General features: G+C 41.5%; 1 long non-coding RNA gene across 1 annotated transcript; it reads left to right on the top strand.

The window, feature by feature from the left end:
* The first annotated feature begins 1,703 nt into the window (after positions 1 to 1,703).
* On the top strand, positions 1,704 to 5,372 carry LOC310859925. Its single transcript, XR_014569343.1, has 5 exons — positions 1,704 to 1,731; positions 2,188 to 2,391; positions 2,819 to 2,931; positions 3,053 to 3,141; positions 4,151 to 5,372. It is a non-coding gene; the product is annotated as an uncharacterized lncRNA (long non-coding RNA).
* Positions 5,373 to 15,020: the final 9,648 nt, after the last annotated feature.

The raw sequence follows: 15,020 nt of genomic DNA, 5'->3' as shown, positions 1-15,020 counted from the left end.
TAACATGCTAATGCTAACATGCTAATATGCTAACATGCTAACATGCTAAAGCTAACATGCTAATGCTAATATGCTAACATGCTAAAGCTAACATGCTAATGCTAACATGCTAACATGCTAATGCTAACATGCTAATGCTATCATGCTAACATGCTAATGCTAAGATGTCTGAGCTGTAAGGGTCCATTTGGTTTCGTTCAGGGGGGCGGCCCGGTTGCGGCGAGCCGCCCTGCTTCTGAAACGGTCGAGAAATGACAGAGTTACGTGTTTCCCCGATTTTCTCCATTGACTTTCAATGTGTGTGTGTGCGTGCACATGTGTGCATGTGCGTGCATGTGCGTTCTTGTGTGCGCGTGTTTGAGAGGTGGTCAACTTGACCTTGAATCATTAACAAAGTATCAATTTCACCTGGGCTAGGGCTAGTCTATGCGAATGCAAACACTATTGAAAGTTAAAACCACACTGACTCAGTGAGAGAACGTATGTCCGAACAAATTGCTCTATCGCAAAAAGTAAACGTCAAATGCGATTTTTGTTTTCGCCGTGAGTGACCCGAGACATTGAGGTACGCCGTGTGCGATCGTGGTATTGGTACGATAAAAAACGTGGTTATGAGAGCGAGTTAAGAAATTGTGTTTGTGATGAAAAAATTGCTGACTCATTCATGCATTTAACATGAAGTTCTATGACACATTATGATGGTACACCTGTCGCTTTCAGGGCTGTAGTTCACGTACCGTATGAATCTGGGCTGTGGTTGTGACATTGGGTGAAAGAGGACGAGTGTGGCTACAAAATTACCAAAACCCATGCGTGTAAAGTTAATATTTTGGCCGTGAGGACGATTTGTTCGGAGAATTTCGCTACAGTTTTCACATTGGCTTCTCCCTCTGACCCGCTCTCTCTCTGGCCGTGCGACACTGAGAGTCGAGAGTTTTGCTCAGACCACACACACTTTGAACTGAGATAGCGGGCAAACCGTGCAACGCATTCGAATTCCGTCTGAACCACAACAAAGTCGATGGCCTCGTGTGCTGTTTGAGGTTTAAATCGTGTTTCTACGTAACAGTATGCCAGAGCAATGTGGCTCCAAAGTAACGTGTCGTTTTCTGTTTTTACCCGCGTTTCCCCATTGACTTTGCATGGGGCATTTTTCGCGTCGTTTATTGCGAATTACGTCGGCACGGTAACCCGAAACGGAAAGAAAAGCACAAGCACACCATTCCCGGCCGAGCCGCACGTTTCGATGTATATATTGTGGGGCTTTGGTAAACCGTGCGGCCGGCCGTAGACGTCAAAGTTTCGTGTCTTGATTACGATTAAGTATGTGTTGCGGATTTCAACCTGTGTTTCTGCCATTGCATGGCAGGCACCCAGAATAATAATAATGTGGTGCAATCAGTGAGCTTAAGTATGGTGCATTTAATGCACTGCAGCACAGCTCATTTAAAGTGACTCATTGTCTGTTTGTGAATCGGGTCTGCTTGTCACGCTAAAACATGTTCCCCTAAATATTTCTGTCGGAGGCAGCGCGGTTTAGTTGAGAGAGGTGCGACATCTCCGTTCACTGCTTATTCGTGGGGCTGCAACGGGCTGCAAGCGTCACTGATCACTCAATTCACCAATCGCAAGCCCCTCCCACAAGCCCCGTCGCGCCGCCCCCTACGACAGAATCTCTACTTCCCCCATCTGTTTAGCGTTGCAGTGAATGGAGGACCTACGACACACAAGGTATTATATTACATTATTTTAGCAAGTTTCATTGTTTTCGTTGAAACTGTTCTTTGTATGGGTACTGTAGTTGTTATGGGAGAGGCTACATATATTTTTTTGTTTATGGATCCCTTTTTTGAAGCAGAAATAAACTTTAAAGTTACGGACCTCGTCCTGTAGCTCTGCTCCATAGCCTGGAGGAGGAGAGCTAGTTCATTGCCACCCGTCCGGCTCTCAAAACTTGTTAAAGACATTACTTTTGCTAATGTTACATTACGATGGTCATGTTGTGTTTTTACTAGCAGATGTTAGCTGATTAATATAATATAACCACGATTAGTTAAGCTAACGTAGCAAGCCTAACATCATGGTAAGCTCGACAGATTCTAGACAGCGCGTTAACTTGTATGTGATTTATAATCAAGCTTTGGTAGTAGGTACATTTAGACTAAAATTCCATTGTCGTTGTTTCAGAACATGGTGAAACGTTGTGCCCACGGAACTTGCAAGTCAGACACTCGGTACCCTGCTCGTCTGGAGGGTGGAGTGGTATTTTTCCCGTTCCCTAAACCTAAATCCCAACCAGAGAAATGCAGGCAGTGGATCAAACAATGTGGGAGACCCTATACTCAACTGAACCCCACCACAATAGACCATCACATATATGTGTGCTCCAAGGTAGGCATAGGGCTCTTGTTAAGTTTGATAATATGCTGTTAGACATGAGCAAATCTCAAAACTGTAAAGTTTGCCTACATACAAATACAGCAGGTGCATGTAATGTTAAAAGTATGATACAAAAATCCCAGAGGGCTCCTTTCCATTGTGATCCTGTGTATACAATACATGTTTGCACTAGTGCTATAGAGGCTTCAGACAATGTCTGTAAATCATGATGCTATTTATTTGCATTACATTTCTACACTACACAGAACACGTTATTACTAGCACCATTGCATTTTAACCTTCATTGCCATACTAATATGTATTTACCTGTGTATTGTTATCATGTCTATTCACACAAATATTTCACTGCAAAACATGAGCATGTTTTGTAGTGATATATATCATGAAATGCAAACTTATTTTTCTTTAATCTTTGTAGCATTTTGTGAATGGAAAGCCTACTGATGACTTCCCCAACCCTATGGCTGCTGTGAAAGTGGTTAAGCCAACAAGGGAACAACAAGGTGGCTGTCGAAAGGCTCCCAAAAAACGGTACACAAGGAACATTTCATTTATCAAGACCGCTGTGTTGTAACATGCATTTTTGCCCCAGCAGGTACTATTATTCAGAAACAAAACAAATAGTCAACTAACATGAGTTGTGCTTTTACAGACTCAGATGTGATTTCGAGGAGGATGAGGCCTCCACATCAAGTAACCTGGAGAAAACCCCAGAAGAAGACCAACAGGGTAGTATTGTTGGTGAGTGATGACATACTTTGTTGTACTATAGCTGATCTACAAGCTCACAATGTGTCACAAATCAGAAAGTCCAGACAAGGTCATTTGAGGTCTCAGTTTATTGCACCCCCTTTGTGCCCAGAATAGAAATACTGGGGTTCATGACATGTTGTTAATGTAGTAATCAAAGTAAAATACATCAAGTTTGTTCTTCATCTCTTCCCATTTTGCTGCATCAAAGTGTATCCGCTGTAGGTGATGGTCTTCAGCACATTTAACAAATAAATCACACCATGACATACCAGTGAGCCCAAGCTGCCCCATTATCTGATAGTAGTATTCGTGACACTCTTTTAGCTTATAGCTGCCATCTGCCTGCTTGGACAAGTAGGGACACAATGTGATGCTATCCTTCGATGGGCATTTAATTTCTAAAAGCCCATAGTTAGTGCTTTCACCCTTTCTCTCTATGACCTTACGGTCAGGTGAAGTTCCAAGATGTGGTGCATGTGGATTTACAACCAAGCCACATGGATACACGGGATTGCCAGTGACCTTGGTGTACTCTGCCGCTGCTACAGGCTCTTCTTCTGTACCTCTCTTCATAGCTTTCGTTTTGACCGATCCTGTACATTTTAACTTTGCAGCAAGAGTGTCATGGTCAGCTCTCCTAGAGCATATTCTTTTGAAAGTGCTCGAAGTTAGTCGAGTAGACCTTTCCACAAACCACAAGTTATTTGCGTTTTGCTTTCTGGTATTTTGTTCTAATTTGATTGACTCTTGTACTGAAATTGTCATTTTGGTGTAGATTTTCATGGCATTCTCGTGAAAAACTCTGCACACATCTGTTGGTTGGGGAGGCAATTTGAAGTTGGGGAATTCATCTTCATCACTGTCAGGAGGCTCTCTACCATCTGCAGTAGGTGCTGCAGCTCCAGTGATAATAAGGGGAAGCTGTAAAAGAAAAACAAGACAAAAAAATATATACATTAAAATCATTAATATGTACCGTAATAATTTCTCTTTCCAGAGAGTTTGGAGCCCCCACCTCCGGAGGACCACGGACAGCAGGACCATCAGAGGGAAGCTGAGGAGGAGCATGACGCAGAAAAAGTGAAGAAATTAAAGGAAGACAATGAGAACTTGACATTGAAATTGGCTGTAAAAGAAACGGAGGTAGAACGTCTGAAAAAAACTATAGACACACTTAAAGAGGGTACACTTACACCTGAACTTCTTAATGATAATGAAATCCCCAAAATGATGGAATACAGTACTGGGTTCACGTATGAACGTTTTAACCAACTGTGCACACTATTTGGCATTCCAGCTAATCCAGACATCCCCCAAGTAAACGTCCCAATAAAATACAAGCGGAATAATTGGAAAATTGTAGAGATGCCACTCCGTAGGCAGTTGCTATTTGTTTTAATGAAACTGCGCAACAATGAAGATCTGAAAAACCTTGCCTTTAGATTTAATATCTCCACACAAAACGCAAGTGTTCTTTTTAATTCCTGGATTGACTACATGTTTGACATATTGGGTGAATTACCAATTTGGCCTCACAGGGATGTCATTTCAGAAAACATGCCCCCAGAATACAAATCAGACTACCCATCAACATTTGCAATTATAGATTGCACAGAAGTGAAAATTGAAAAACCAACCTCATTGGCAATCCAAAGCAAAAGCTATTCAAATTATAAAAGTACCAACACCCTCAAATCACTTGTTGCTTGCGACCCTCGCGGTGCTGTGATTTTTTCATCTTCCCTTTTCACTGGCTGTTTGTCTGACAAGGAAATAGTCAGGAGGTGTGGCATCATCCCACTCCTCAAACAACTGATTGAGGTTGGGTATTTGCAGAGGGGGGATGGCATAATGGCTGATAAGGGGTTTCTAATAGAGGAAGACCTGGCCGCAATAGGACTACAGTTAAATATCCCACCCTTCGCCAGGTCTAAGAGACAAATGCCAGCTGGAGATGTGCTCGCAACAAAGCGCATTGCAAAGCACCGGGTGCATGTTGAGAGAGCCATTGGTAAAATAAAAAAATTCAAAATTGTGTCAGGCAAAATTCCAAATACTAGGATTGGGAACATAAATCAAATATGGTATGTTGTGAGCATGTTGTCAAATTTCCAGCCTCACATTCTTAAACAGTAAGGTACAGTAGGGATTTGTATTCTGGGGGCATGTTTTCTGAAATGACATCACTGCACTTTGCTGCATCAAATTTGGTTACCGGCTCCCACGCACCTGTCCTTGTAGGTGTGCACAAGGCCTTTTCGCTTACAGTTTTTTGTTGTAACACATTCTGGACGGGAACCCCTTTTGGTGTTTAAAGCATTATGTTATACTTTAGCTATTGAAATAACACTGCACAGAGTGCCGTGCTACCAGCTTGTAGTTTTTTTTCTTTTTTTTTATGTTTGAGAACGACTGACATACAGTAGAAACATGGTTTGTTCTTGTGACTGTAAACATGTTGCATGTGGGCCATAGTGCGTTCCTGTTTCAGACAGCAAACTGAATATGAAAGAGAACGAATAGGCTATGTCTTCATTGTTTTCGGTTGGTTTTGTGTTAATAAACCTGTGGGGAATATGTTTTTAAGTCTCTAACTTTATTCTCTAACTTACCTGGTGGCTTAGCCCACATCCCAGAGGATACTTGATGCCTCCGACATCTTCTACATGTTGTGGTTCTGATGAAAGGTAACTTATTGGGGCATCGGTCATCTCTCTCAAAAGGCTAAATGTTTCGGATCCCAGCTCTTTCCTAAAACAGAAGTACATACAGAAGCGCCTTACTGGTATTGAATAAATGAATGCCTTTTTGCAGACTCAGGGTCAATAGAAAAACATAATGTTACACTGTACATAGAAAGCAAGAACTTACTTGTCGTGGGTATAAGTGGACATGATAGGTTTCCTCTTACGGTTGACCTTTGCCTTGGCCACCACCAGGTTCATCACTGGTTCACTAGTGATATTTTTACCTCTTGCTTTGTGCCACTGTTGAGGCTGACTTGTACATGAGGTGGCCTCTTCATTCCCATGACAGGGTTTCTCTTTGCTTGCCCGGGAATAATCTAGTGTAAACACCAGGCCTACAAGATGGGAACAATATCCTGGTGCCCTGATAAAAATAAAAATAAACATGTTGGCATATAGAAGGATAAGACTACCTCGTTTGATAATGTATTTTCCATCAATAAATAAAAGGTAAAATGTAGTGTACTACTAGATGTCAACAGTGAATGATGTACGGTTTTGGATATCAGGCGATTGTTATTGTTATTAGTCCTTTCCTACATACTGACTTGTTTGTTTTGTACATACATCTTCTCATTGTATTCCATATTGCTATATTAGGCTATTATGCATTTAACCAGTGTTAACTTGTAGGCCAGCTGTCACTGACGGTCATAACAATCGCCTGATAACATCCAAAACCGTACATCATTCACTGTTGACAGACATCTAGTAGTACACTGTACACTTTGCTATTCATTCATATGGGATAGATGTATATTCTTGCATATATTCACTGGTTTACATTTTAACCTTTTATATGATGGAAAATACATTATCAGACGAGGTACAGTCAGGTACTATACCCATACCTGACTGTACTGAATGTCCCCACACTAGTCTCTAGCTAACTAGGTAGACTATAGTTGAGTATTCTACTTGCTAGTCTTGTTTAGAACCATGACATGCCTAAAAATAACTGACGTTTATGCTAGATAACTCGTTAACTAGAGCTGACATTATTGGCTTAGTTTACATCATAGGCTACTTGGGGACACTACAGCTGCCTGGTTTTCTAGCTAGTGTAGAACTATATAGGCACCAGGCACCTGTAGGCTTAACGTTGACATCATGATTCTGCTGAAGATATGTTGACATAAAATATTTAAATAGCTGTATTAATAACTTACCCGGCAGTGCAGGAACATGACTGGTCCAAAACTTTCTCTTCGTCACATTTGAGGACGAGGTTGTGTGGTTTCTCGTGTTTGGATTGAGAACGGTATGCATGCGCTTCCACTATTGTTGTTTGTGTGTTGACGTCTTTTTTAATATTTATGTTGTGTATATAGCCTTCAAAGGCATACTGCAGCCCCTTCTGCCTCGACCTTGATGATATTTTGGAACTGTCATTCCAAAAACCTTCTGAAACAGCGACAGGTAACGTTTTAAAATCCCCCGCCATGCTGGTGAGTCTGTCAGCAAGCATCTCTGCTGTGCTGATCTTGTCGTGGTGGGCGTGGCTGGGGCGGCCGGTGAAAATGTTTGACGATTAAAAACATTACCCACAAAAAAAAATATATAGCCTATATATACACACACGACCAATAAAACCATCAAATAATCAATAATCATTTGTATATTCTTGTCTTTTCTAATACAGCTTCCCCTTGTTACTGGAGTAGCCTACCTACCTTGGTGGACTTCATCAGTGACCCACAAATGTGTACACAGTTCTGAATGAAAACGCCATGCAGATTTACACCATATAATGACACTTTCCTTACAAGATAAGATTCAATAAAACTTTAACACAACACTAGAATCAGAATCATCTTTATTGTCACATCACAGTTTTAACTAGTATACAACAAAACTCAAAATGAACTTGTGGTTTGTTGAAAGGTCTACCCCCACTAACTTTAAGAGAATAGGCCTATATGCTTGCATATCACTACAAAACATTAAACATGTGAATGGTAATGAATATTACCACGACAGACTCCTATAGTAATAAAAGTTATAAAATACAAGGGTGATATAGTAATAACTAATAACGTTGTATAGAAACAAGCAATATGATAGTGTTCAAAGAAACGTGATTGATAGACATTGTCTGAAGCCTCCAGCACTGACCACAACTGGTGGTCAACCAATGCATATACCTGCTGTAGTATTTTGTATGGCTAAACTTTACAGTGACTAACGTTAGGTAGCCTGATGGTAAATAGGATAGGAGCAATGACAACACATTTTAATAGCCTACCGTTTTGTGATCATAACATTAGCAGCTCCCTTTACAGTTATGCCTAGCTTGGAGCAGACGTATGTTTGTTTATTGTGGTGGGGTCTCCCACATTATTTGTTTGATCCACTGCCTGCATTTTTCTGGACAGTACATGTCGAGTTGCAGCCAGGTTCCATCGGCACACAGTGTTGTTGTTGCTGCTGCTGGAGGAGGTGGGGGATGGACATCTGCATGTTCGTCTTCTATCAGAAGAATGTTCTGAAATAATGACAGTCATTTTAGTCTAAATGTACCCACAGCCCACTGCCAAAGCTTGATTATAAATCACATAAAAGTTAAAGCGCTGTCTAGAATCTGTCGAGCTTACCATGTTAGGCTTGCTACGGGTTAGCTTAACTATGGTTACATTATATTAACCAGCTAACATCTGCTAGTAAAAACACAACATGACCATCGTAATGTAACATTAGCAAAAGTAATGTCTTTAACAAGTTTTGAGAGCCGGACGGGTGGCGATGCATAGCTCTCCTCCAGGCTATGGAGCAGAGCTACAGGACGAGGTCCGTAACTTTAAAGTTTATTTCTGCTTCAAAAAAGGGATCAATAAACAAAAAAATATATGTAGCCTCTCCCATAACAACTACAGTACCCATACAAAGAACAGTTTCAACGAAAACAATGAAACTGGCTAAAATAATGTAATATAATACCTTGTGTGTCGTAGGTCCTCCATTCACCTCAACGCTGAACTGAGGGGGGAAGTAGAGATTCTGTCGTAGGTCGGGGCGGAGCTGGCGCTTGGGGGGAGGGGCTTGCGATAGGCTAATTGTCATCACGCTCTCTCTAAACGGCTCTAGTCTACTCTAGAGGCTGCGCTCGGAGCGCTCCGCTCCCCGGTCAGAGCTCGCCTGAGCAACATGGCGGCGCGCTGTGTTGACAATGTAGTTACAACAAATTAGTGGTTCTACAACGATTTCTACATGGATTTTATTTTTTTATAACATAGGATGAGGTCGGATGTGGGCATACAAAATGATCGTTTCCGTAGATTATTGTTTTACCGCATTTTTTCACCCCCGCAATTTTTTTTTTCAGTGGGTGTACAGTAGTGCATCCCATGGACGCACAGGTTGATGGTCTATTGTGTCCCAAAACTATAAAGTGCGTTTTTGGACGCAAAACGCACCCTAGTTACATCACTGAGTGTGGGGAGTGTATTATTGTACGGCGGATGCTGTGAAACCCCAAAACTATTTGGTTTGAACTGAATGTGGTTATTAAATGTTGTGTGTAACATGGCGGTGTAAATATGTGGTATGTTTCTCAGTAAATAAAAAAATATCAATGATATTTTCATCGGTTTTTTACTTACTTCATATTTATTACACAGTATTACGGGTGTGTGTGTGTGTGTGTGTGTGTGTGTGTGTGTGTGTGTGTGTGTGTGTGTGTGTGTATGTGTATGTGTTTGTGTAGGGCATATGATGTACACTGTTTGTGTTTGTGTGTGTGTGTGTGTGTGTGTGTGTGTGTGTGCGTGTGCGTGCGTATGGCGCTCCGTTAGTGCCAGGCTTAACACAAGACGCGTCGCTTGACCGCGTTAGATTTGCGCTGCGCTGCACTGCTCCGTGTGAACGTGTTAATTATCTCCCCATTCATTTTCAATGGGAACGCGCAACGCGCAACGCGCAACGCGGGCATGCGTAACGCATCAATCAACGCACGCATCAAGCAACGCGTGCCTTTATGCGTTTATGCGTTTTTCTCAAATATCGCGTCAATATTTTTTCAGTCAGTCGCACGCGATGCGGTCATGGGTGTGCAGAGCTGCAGTGCTTAGTATGCGTGCACGCGTGGCGCGTGACGATTGGTGTTTGTTTTTTTTGTCATGCGTCATGCGATGCGGTCATGGGTGTGCAGAGCTGCAGTGCTTAGTATGTGTAGCGTCACACGCCACACGTGGCGCGTGACGATTGGTGTTTCACAGCACACATGCATGTGTGACCGTGTGCCCGTTATGTTGCTCAGCACGTACGTGTGCGTGAGCGTGTGTGTTCGCACGCTTCACAGCACACACGCATGTGTGACCGTGTGCCCGTTATGTTGCTCAGCACGTACGTGTGCGTGAGCGTGTGTGTTCGCGCGCGCGTACGCGTGCGTGCGTAATAAATAAATAATAATAATAATAATAATAATAATGCCATATATACATATAATATAGATATCTGTATATTTTTTCTAATATTCCGAAGCATGGAATGCAGATTTAATAGTTTATTAAATGAATTTAATTAATTGTTTTTAAATTAAATTAATTTCAGTCCCATTCAGTAGGCTACCATTCACTCCCATTCAGTGTCAAATGTCTTTGTGCTCTGATATTATTTTAAAGACTCTGTGGCTGACCCTAAACCATGGTCTATTAAAAATAATAGGAATAAAACATTTTGCCTATAAAGTCACTTACTGCAGAAGTCATTTGGCCTAAATAACGTTTATAATTGCCTAAGTTAAAATGGCATGTTCAGATATTGGCCTAAGTCATTTGATTCAGATATTGGTCATTTGATCCTTACATGTTACATGATTGACATACACCTTTATTTGTATGTCAATAGTCATATTTTTTCATATTTTTTGGAATTGAAATAATTAAGAAATATAATATATTCTACATTTGGCACAGTTTTTTTCCGCTGTTCCAACACCGCAATGCCGTGCGCGCGTGCACAGACAGACAGACAGACAGACAGACAGACAGACAATGTAACATTTTCAGCTCAATTCATAGTTCATTAAATGAATGTTTAGATAGCTTACCGACTAGACTTTATAAATGAGAGATTACGGGTGTCACTGTATTTTCATTACGTGAATAAATATCACTTTATACTAGTTTGATAACTTTAAACTAGTTATTCAAAAGTTAATCCAAACGTGGATGTGAAATGTCCAGCAGGTGTCACTGTTCCCCTTGTGTATTTTAATTACGTGAATAAACATCACTTTATACTAGTTGAATGAATGAATGAATGAATGCCATATAGGCATTATGAACTAGTTGAACAATGAATGCCATATAGGCATTATGAACTAGTTGAACAATGAATGGCATATAGGCATTATGAATAGGGATTATGAATATAGGCATTATGAATGCATTAAATAACTCCATTAAATAACATTATAATTATTATTGGTTATAATAATAACCAATGTAACGGTTGTGTACCCGTTCCACTGGTACACCGTTGTGTACCAGTATTCTTCTTAACATGTGATCATATAGTGGTTTTAACTGGGTTGACATTTATGCTTTACAATGATTTCAAATACAATCTGTTTTTAACTTGATTTTAACCTACAACATCCTTTTTATATTATAATGTTATTTAATGGGGCATTTAATCTCGACTGTGCCCAAAATGAAATTAACACACATTTTGCATATCCTTATTTCAGTTTAATTTTTTATATCACACATTTGACTTAAACAGGATGTAGTGGTAATCTCAGAACTAGCTGTACACCGCTTTACCTCCATCGGTACTGGGGTGTCCTATTCCTCCTAGTGTACCTCGAGTGTGGCGTCCTAAGCCTAACACTGGGGCTTCCTATGCCTTCTCCTACTGTACCTCCATCGGTACTGGGGTTTCCTATCCCTTCTCCTACTATCGGTTTAAGCTTGGCCAAAACATGGTGCTTGGACTATGCCAGAAATCATGTTTTCACTGAAATCGTCATAAACAGAATGTAGAGGCAATCTCAGAATTAGGCCACACGTGTTTGCCTCTGGAAAAATTCTTTTCTTCCAATCCACTGGGTCATGTAGGAACTCCAGTGCAGGTTGTGGGAAGAACCCTAGTGGTGGTATAGTTTCTGCCCCGGTTGCAAAACGGAGAACATCTTCCAGAGAAACGGTTACTGGCTCCTCCATGTCGACATGATGTAGGACTGCTTCCTCAGCTGTAATGTAAAGATGTGATGTATTAGTGAACTGAAGTGCCCAAGATTATAGTAAAGGTCATACAAAGTGGCACATAGACATTTCATGAAGCATTACTGCATCATTGATTGTGAATTATGTTTATCAGTAGCATACTTTCAACATCAGAGAGCCAGTCCCAGAAAAAAGCCACTGCTATCTCCTCTGTATGTCTTCTCGAGCTCCCTGCCACCGAGTAGTTTATTCGGAAGAGGTTTTTAACGGACTCTGCATCGAGCGGTGCTGGGGGGCCTCCAACGAAGAGTTTCTCTATGGCAACGCTCTGTGCCAGTGCCTGGAGCACCCCTAGGTCCTCCATGCCGTGACGCAACCTTAAAACATTATATAAGGTCATATCAGTCATTTGCTGTCATGAATACATGGGCATACAACCCAAGTGTCTACTTAGTTGTAAAAGTATTAAATCATAACCTAACTACAGTGCTACTGGATTTCTCTATTGCAGGTGTCAATTGATGTTACACAGGCACCAGTGTAACATACACTTACTCTTGTAGAGGCAAACACAGTCTGCCATTGAGGTAGAACTCCAGTGCCGATTGGATCAGCTCATCACGGTCAGCCATTTTTCTGATGACCGTTGCCTGACCACCAATATGGGACAGTTTTGCGTCCTCCACAGCAGCATGGACCTCCTGTAATGTGTCTATCTGTAAGAAATCCAACAAGGTATTTTGAGAATTAATGTAACATTTCAATATTATGATGGCTCCACTGATGATGGCAATTCTTTTCAGTATTCCATAATCTGATGGACATGGCATGTAACATACTGTACCTTGGGTAGAATGTATATGGCGGATCTTCTGTTTGTCAATGTCCGCAGTCCCTTGGGCGTCCACAGATCCCTCCTGATGAAAACAATATTCTTGCGGCCATCCACGGAGCAGAGGTCAAACAGCCCATCCCCGAGGATGGGGAAGTAGCTTCTTAAAGCTGTCATAAAATCTGACTGGTTTAGACTCAGTAAGACTGTGATCTTCTGGACTTTTAAGGCTGGAAAGTGAAACCACAGTCAAAGGGTTAGTTTCAGTTCATCCTTTAGTTGTAGAGGTAATGTGCGTGCGCGTGTGTGTGTGTGTGTGTGTGTGTGTGTGTGTGTGTGTGTGTGTGTGTGTGTGTGTGTGCGTGTGTGCGTGTGTGCGTGTGTGTGTGTGTGTGTGTGTGTGCGTGCGTGTGTGTGTGTTGAAAGAGATTAAAATACCGTGCTTATGAGAGTACACTTTCAGACTCGGTTCCAGCATCACTCCCACTCGAAGTTGGACTGTGTTGCTGTCAAAACATACACAATTATCCGGGTTAAACAGCTATTTAACTCTTTGTCAACCGCAAACAAGACTTTTCGGATCAACAAATGCAGACCAAGCAGTGATTAAAAAAAAAAAAAACTTCTACAACACAGTAGCATGTTTGAGTCAGAAATCCGTAGGGCCATTTTGTCTGCTTTTATGGTAGTTACCAGCTGACTAGGGCCACCCACAGCAAATATTGAATGCTAAAGTGATGTTCATGCCAATGCAACAACATAATGTTCACTAATCTATTGGGATTAAAAAGCTCTAAAGAAACTTTAAAAAAGATTCTACCATGCCCACTGACTAGATTGTGTACCTACATAGCTGGTACAGCAGGTGGTGTCTGACATATCTCCTCTGTGTGCGCAGGTGAGCTGTACAAAAACAAACAGACAGAAATATAATTAAACATTTATTTTCCAGCTATGGCACAGACTAAAGCACACAAATAAAAATAAATTACGTACCCATCAGTTCCACAGGACACCACATGGATGTCCAAAAACTGCAGCGGGATTTGCTGTTGGCACTTCAGACACATCTCCTTCACAACCTCAGTGGAGCAGAAGTTTTATAAAACAGTCAATGAAGGTGAAATGATTAAATGATCAAACAGGTTTAGGGTCAATACAATAAGTAATCATTCCTTTTCGGTGTGTGTTTGTATGAGACTTGGTGCACTAGAAAAAAACTTTGGGAGACAACATTAAGAATTGAGGATAGACTACCATTTTAGCCCAATTGTGACCAGAATTTAAATTATTGTTCATCATTGACATTTCTTATATGAAGTCATTATGATTTCATATCCAGTTTGTTAGAGTTGTATGCGTTCGACCACATGTAAACAATAAGCAATTACCTGATCCCCAGCAACCACAGGCACCTGTATCACCTCCGCCTCAAGCCTCTGTTGAATTGGGACTATGTATGCGACAGACCGATTTAGCTCACTATCGCAACGCAGGAAAGAGACACTGTAACCTCCCGGTGGCATTTGAATGTCTACCAATTCACCGGCTCTGTTGGCTTTGTATAACTTGAACCCCCCCCCAAACTCTAGTGGGGGGAAGGATGAATACAGAACACGGACGAACTCCATGTGTGAACTGTCTCCTGTGAACGTGATTTTTTTTTTCCCAAGACCTCGTCGTTTCAGGCATTCAGATTCCACTGGTGTCGGCTTGGTCTTCTGTCCTGGCTGCATGAGGCAGCAGAATTCGTGGGCCCATGCAACTGATATTTGGCTGCGAGCTGCAAGGGTTTGCAGCCGTCGGTTCTTGCGTGCGGGTTCGAACAGTCTGGACAAACTGAGTTGGGTGGTTGTACTCGAGCTGGGCTGCTGATGCCTTAACAACCCAGCAATTTCTCCAAGTAGGTTGGCTGCCTGCATTTCTGGAAGAGAGAGAGACATATTAGCAGTGTTGGGCATCGTTAATTTCTGAAGTTTTGGATGATGAAACTTTGATGAAACCTGTTGATGATGAATGAATGATACTATGAAACTTAACCATTCATTTACTAGTACTCACCTAATGACGCCGCCACGGAGGATATACCATGTTTAACGTAATTCCAAAGTGTTTAGCCTA

Source organism: Protomyctophum parallelum (genome assembly GCF_964188405.1).
Source record: "Protomyctophum parallelum genome assembly, chromosome: 1".
Classification (NCBI taxonomy): domain Eukaryota; kingdom Metazoa; phylum Chordata; class Actinopteri; order Myctophiformes; family Myctophidae; genus Protomyctophum; species Protomyctophum parallelum.
The sequence above is the reverse complement of the archived record's forward strand: the minus strand, read 5'-3'. Positions and strand labels throughout refer to the sequence as shown.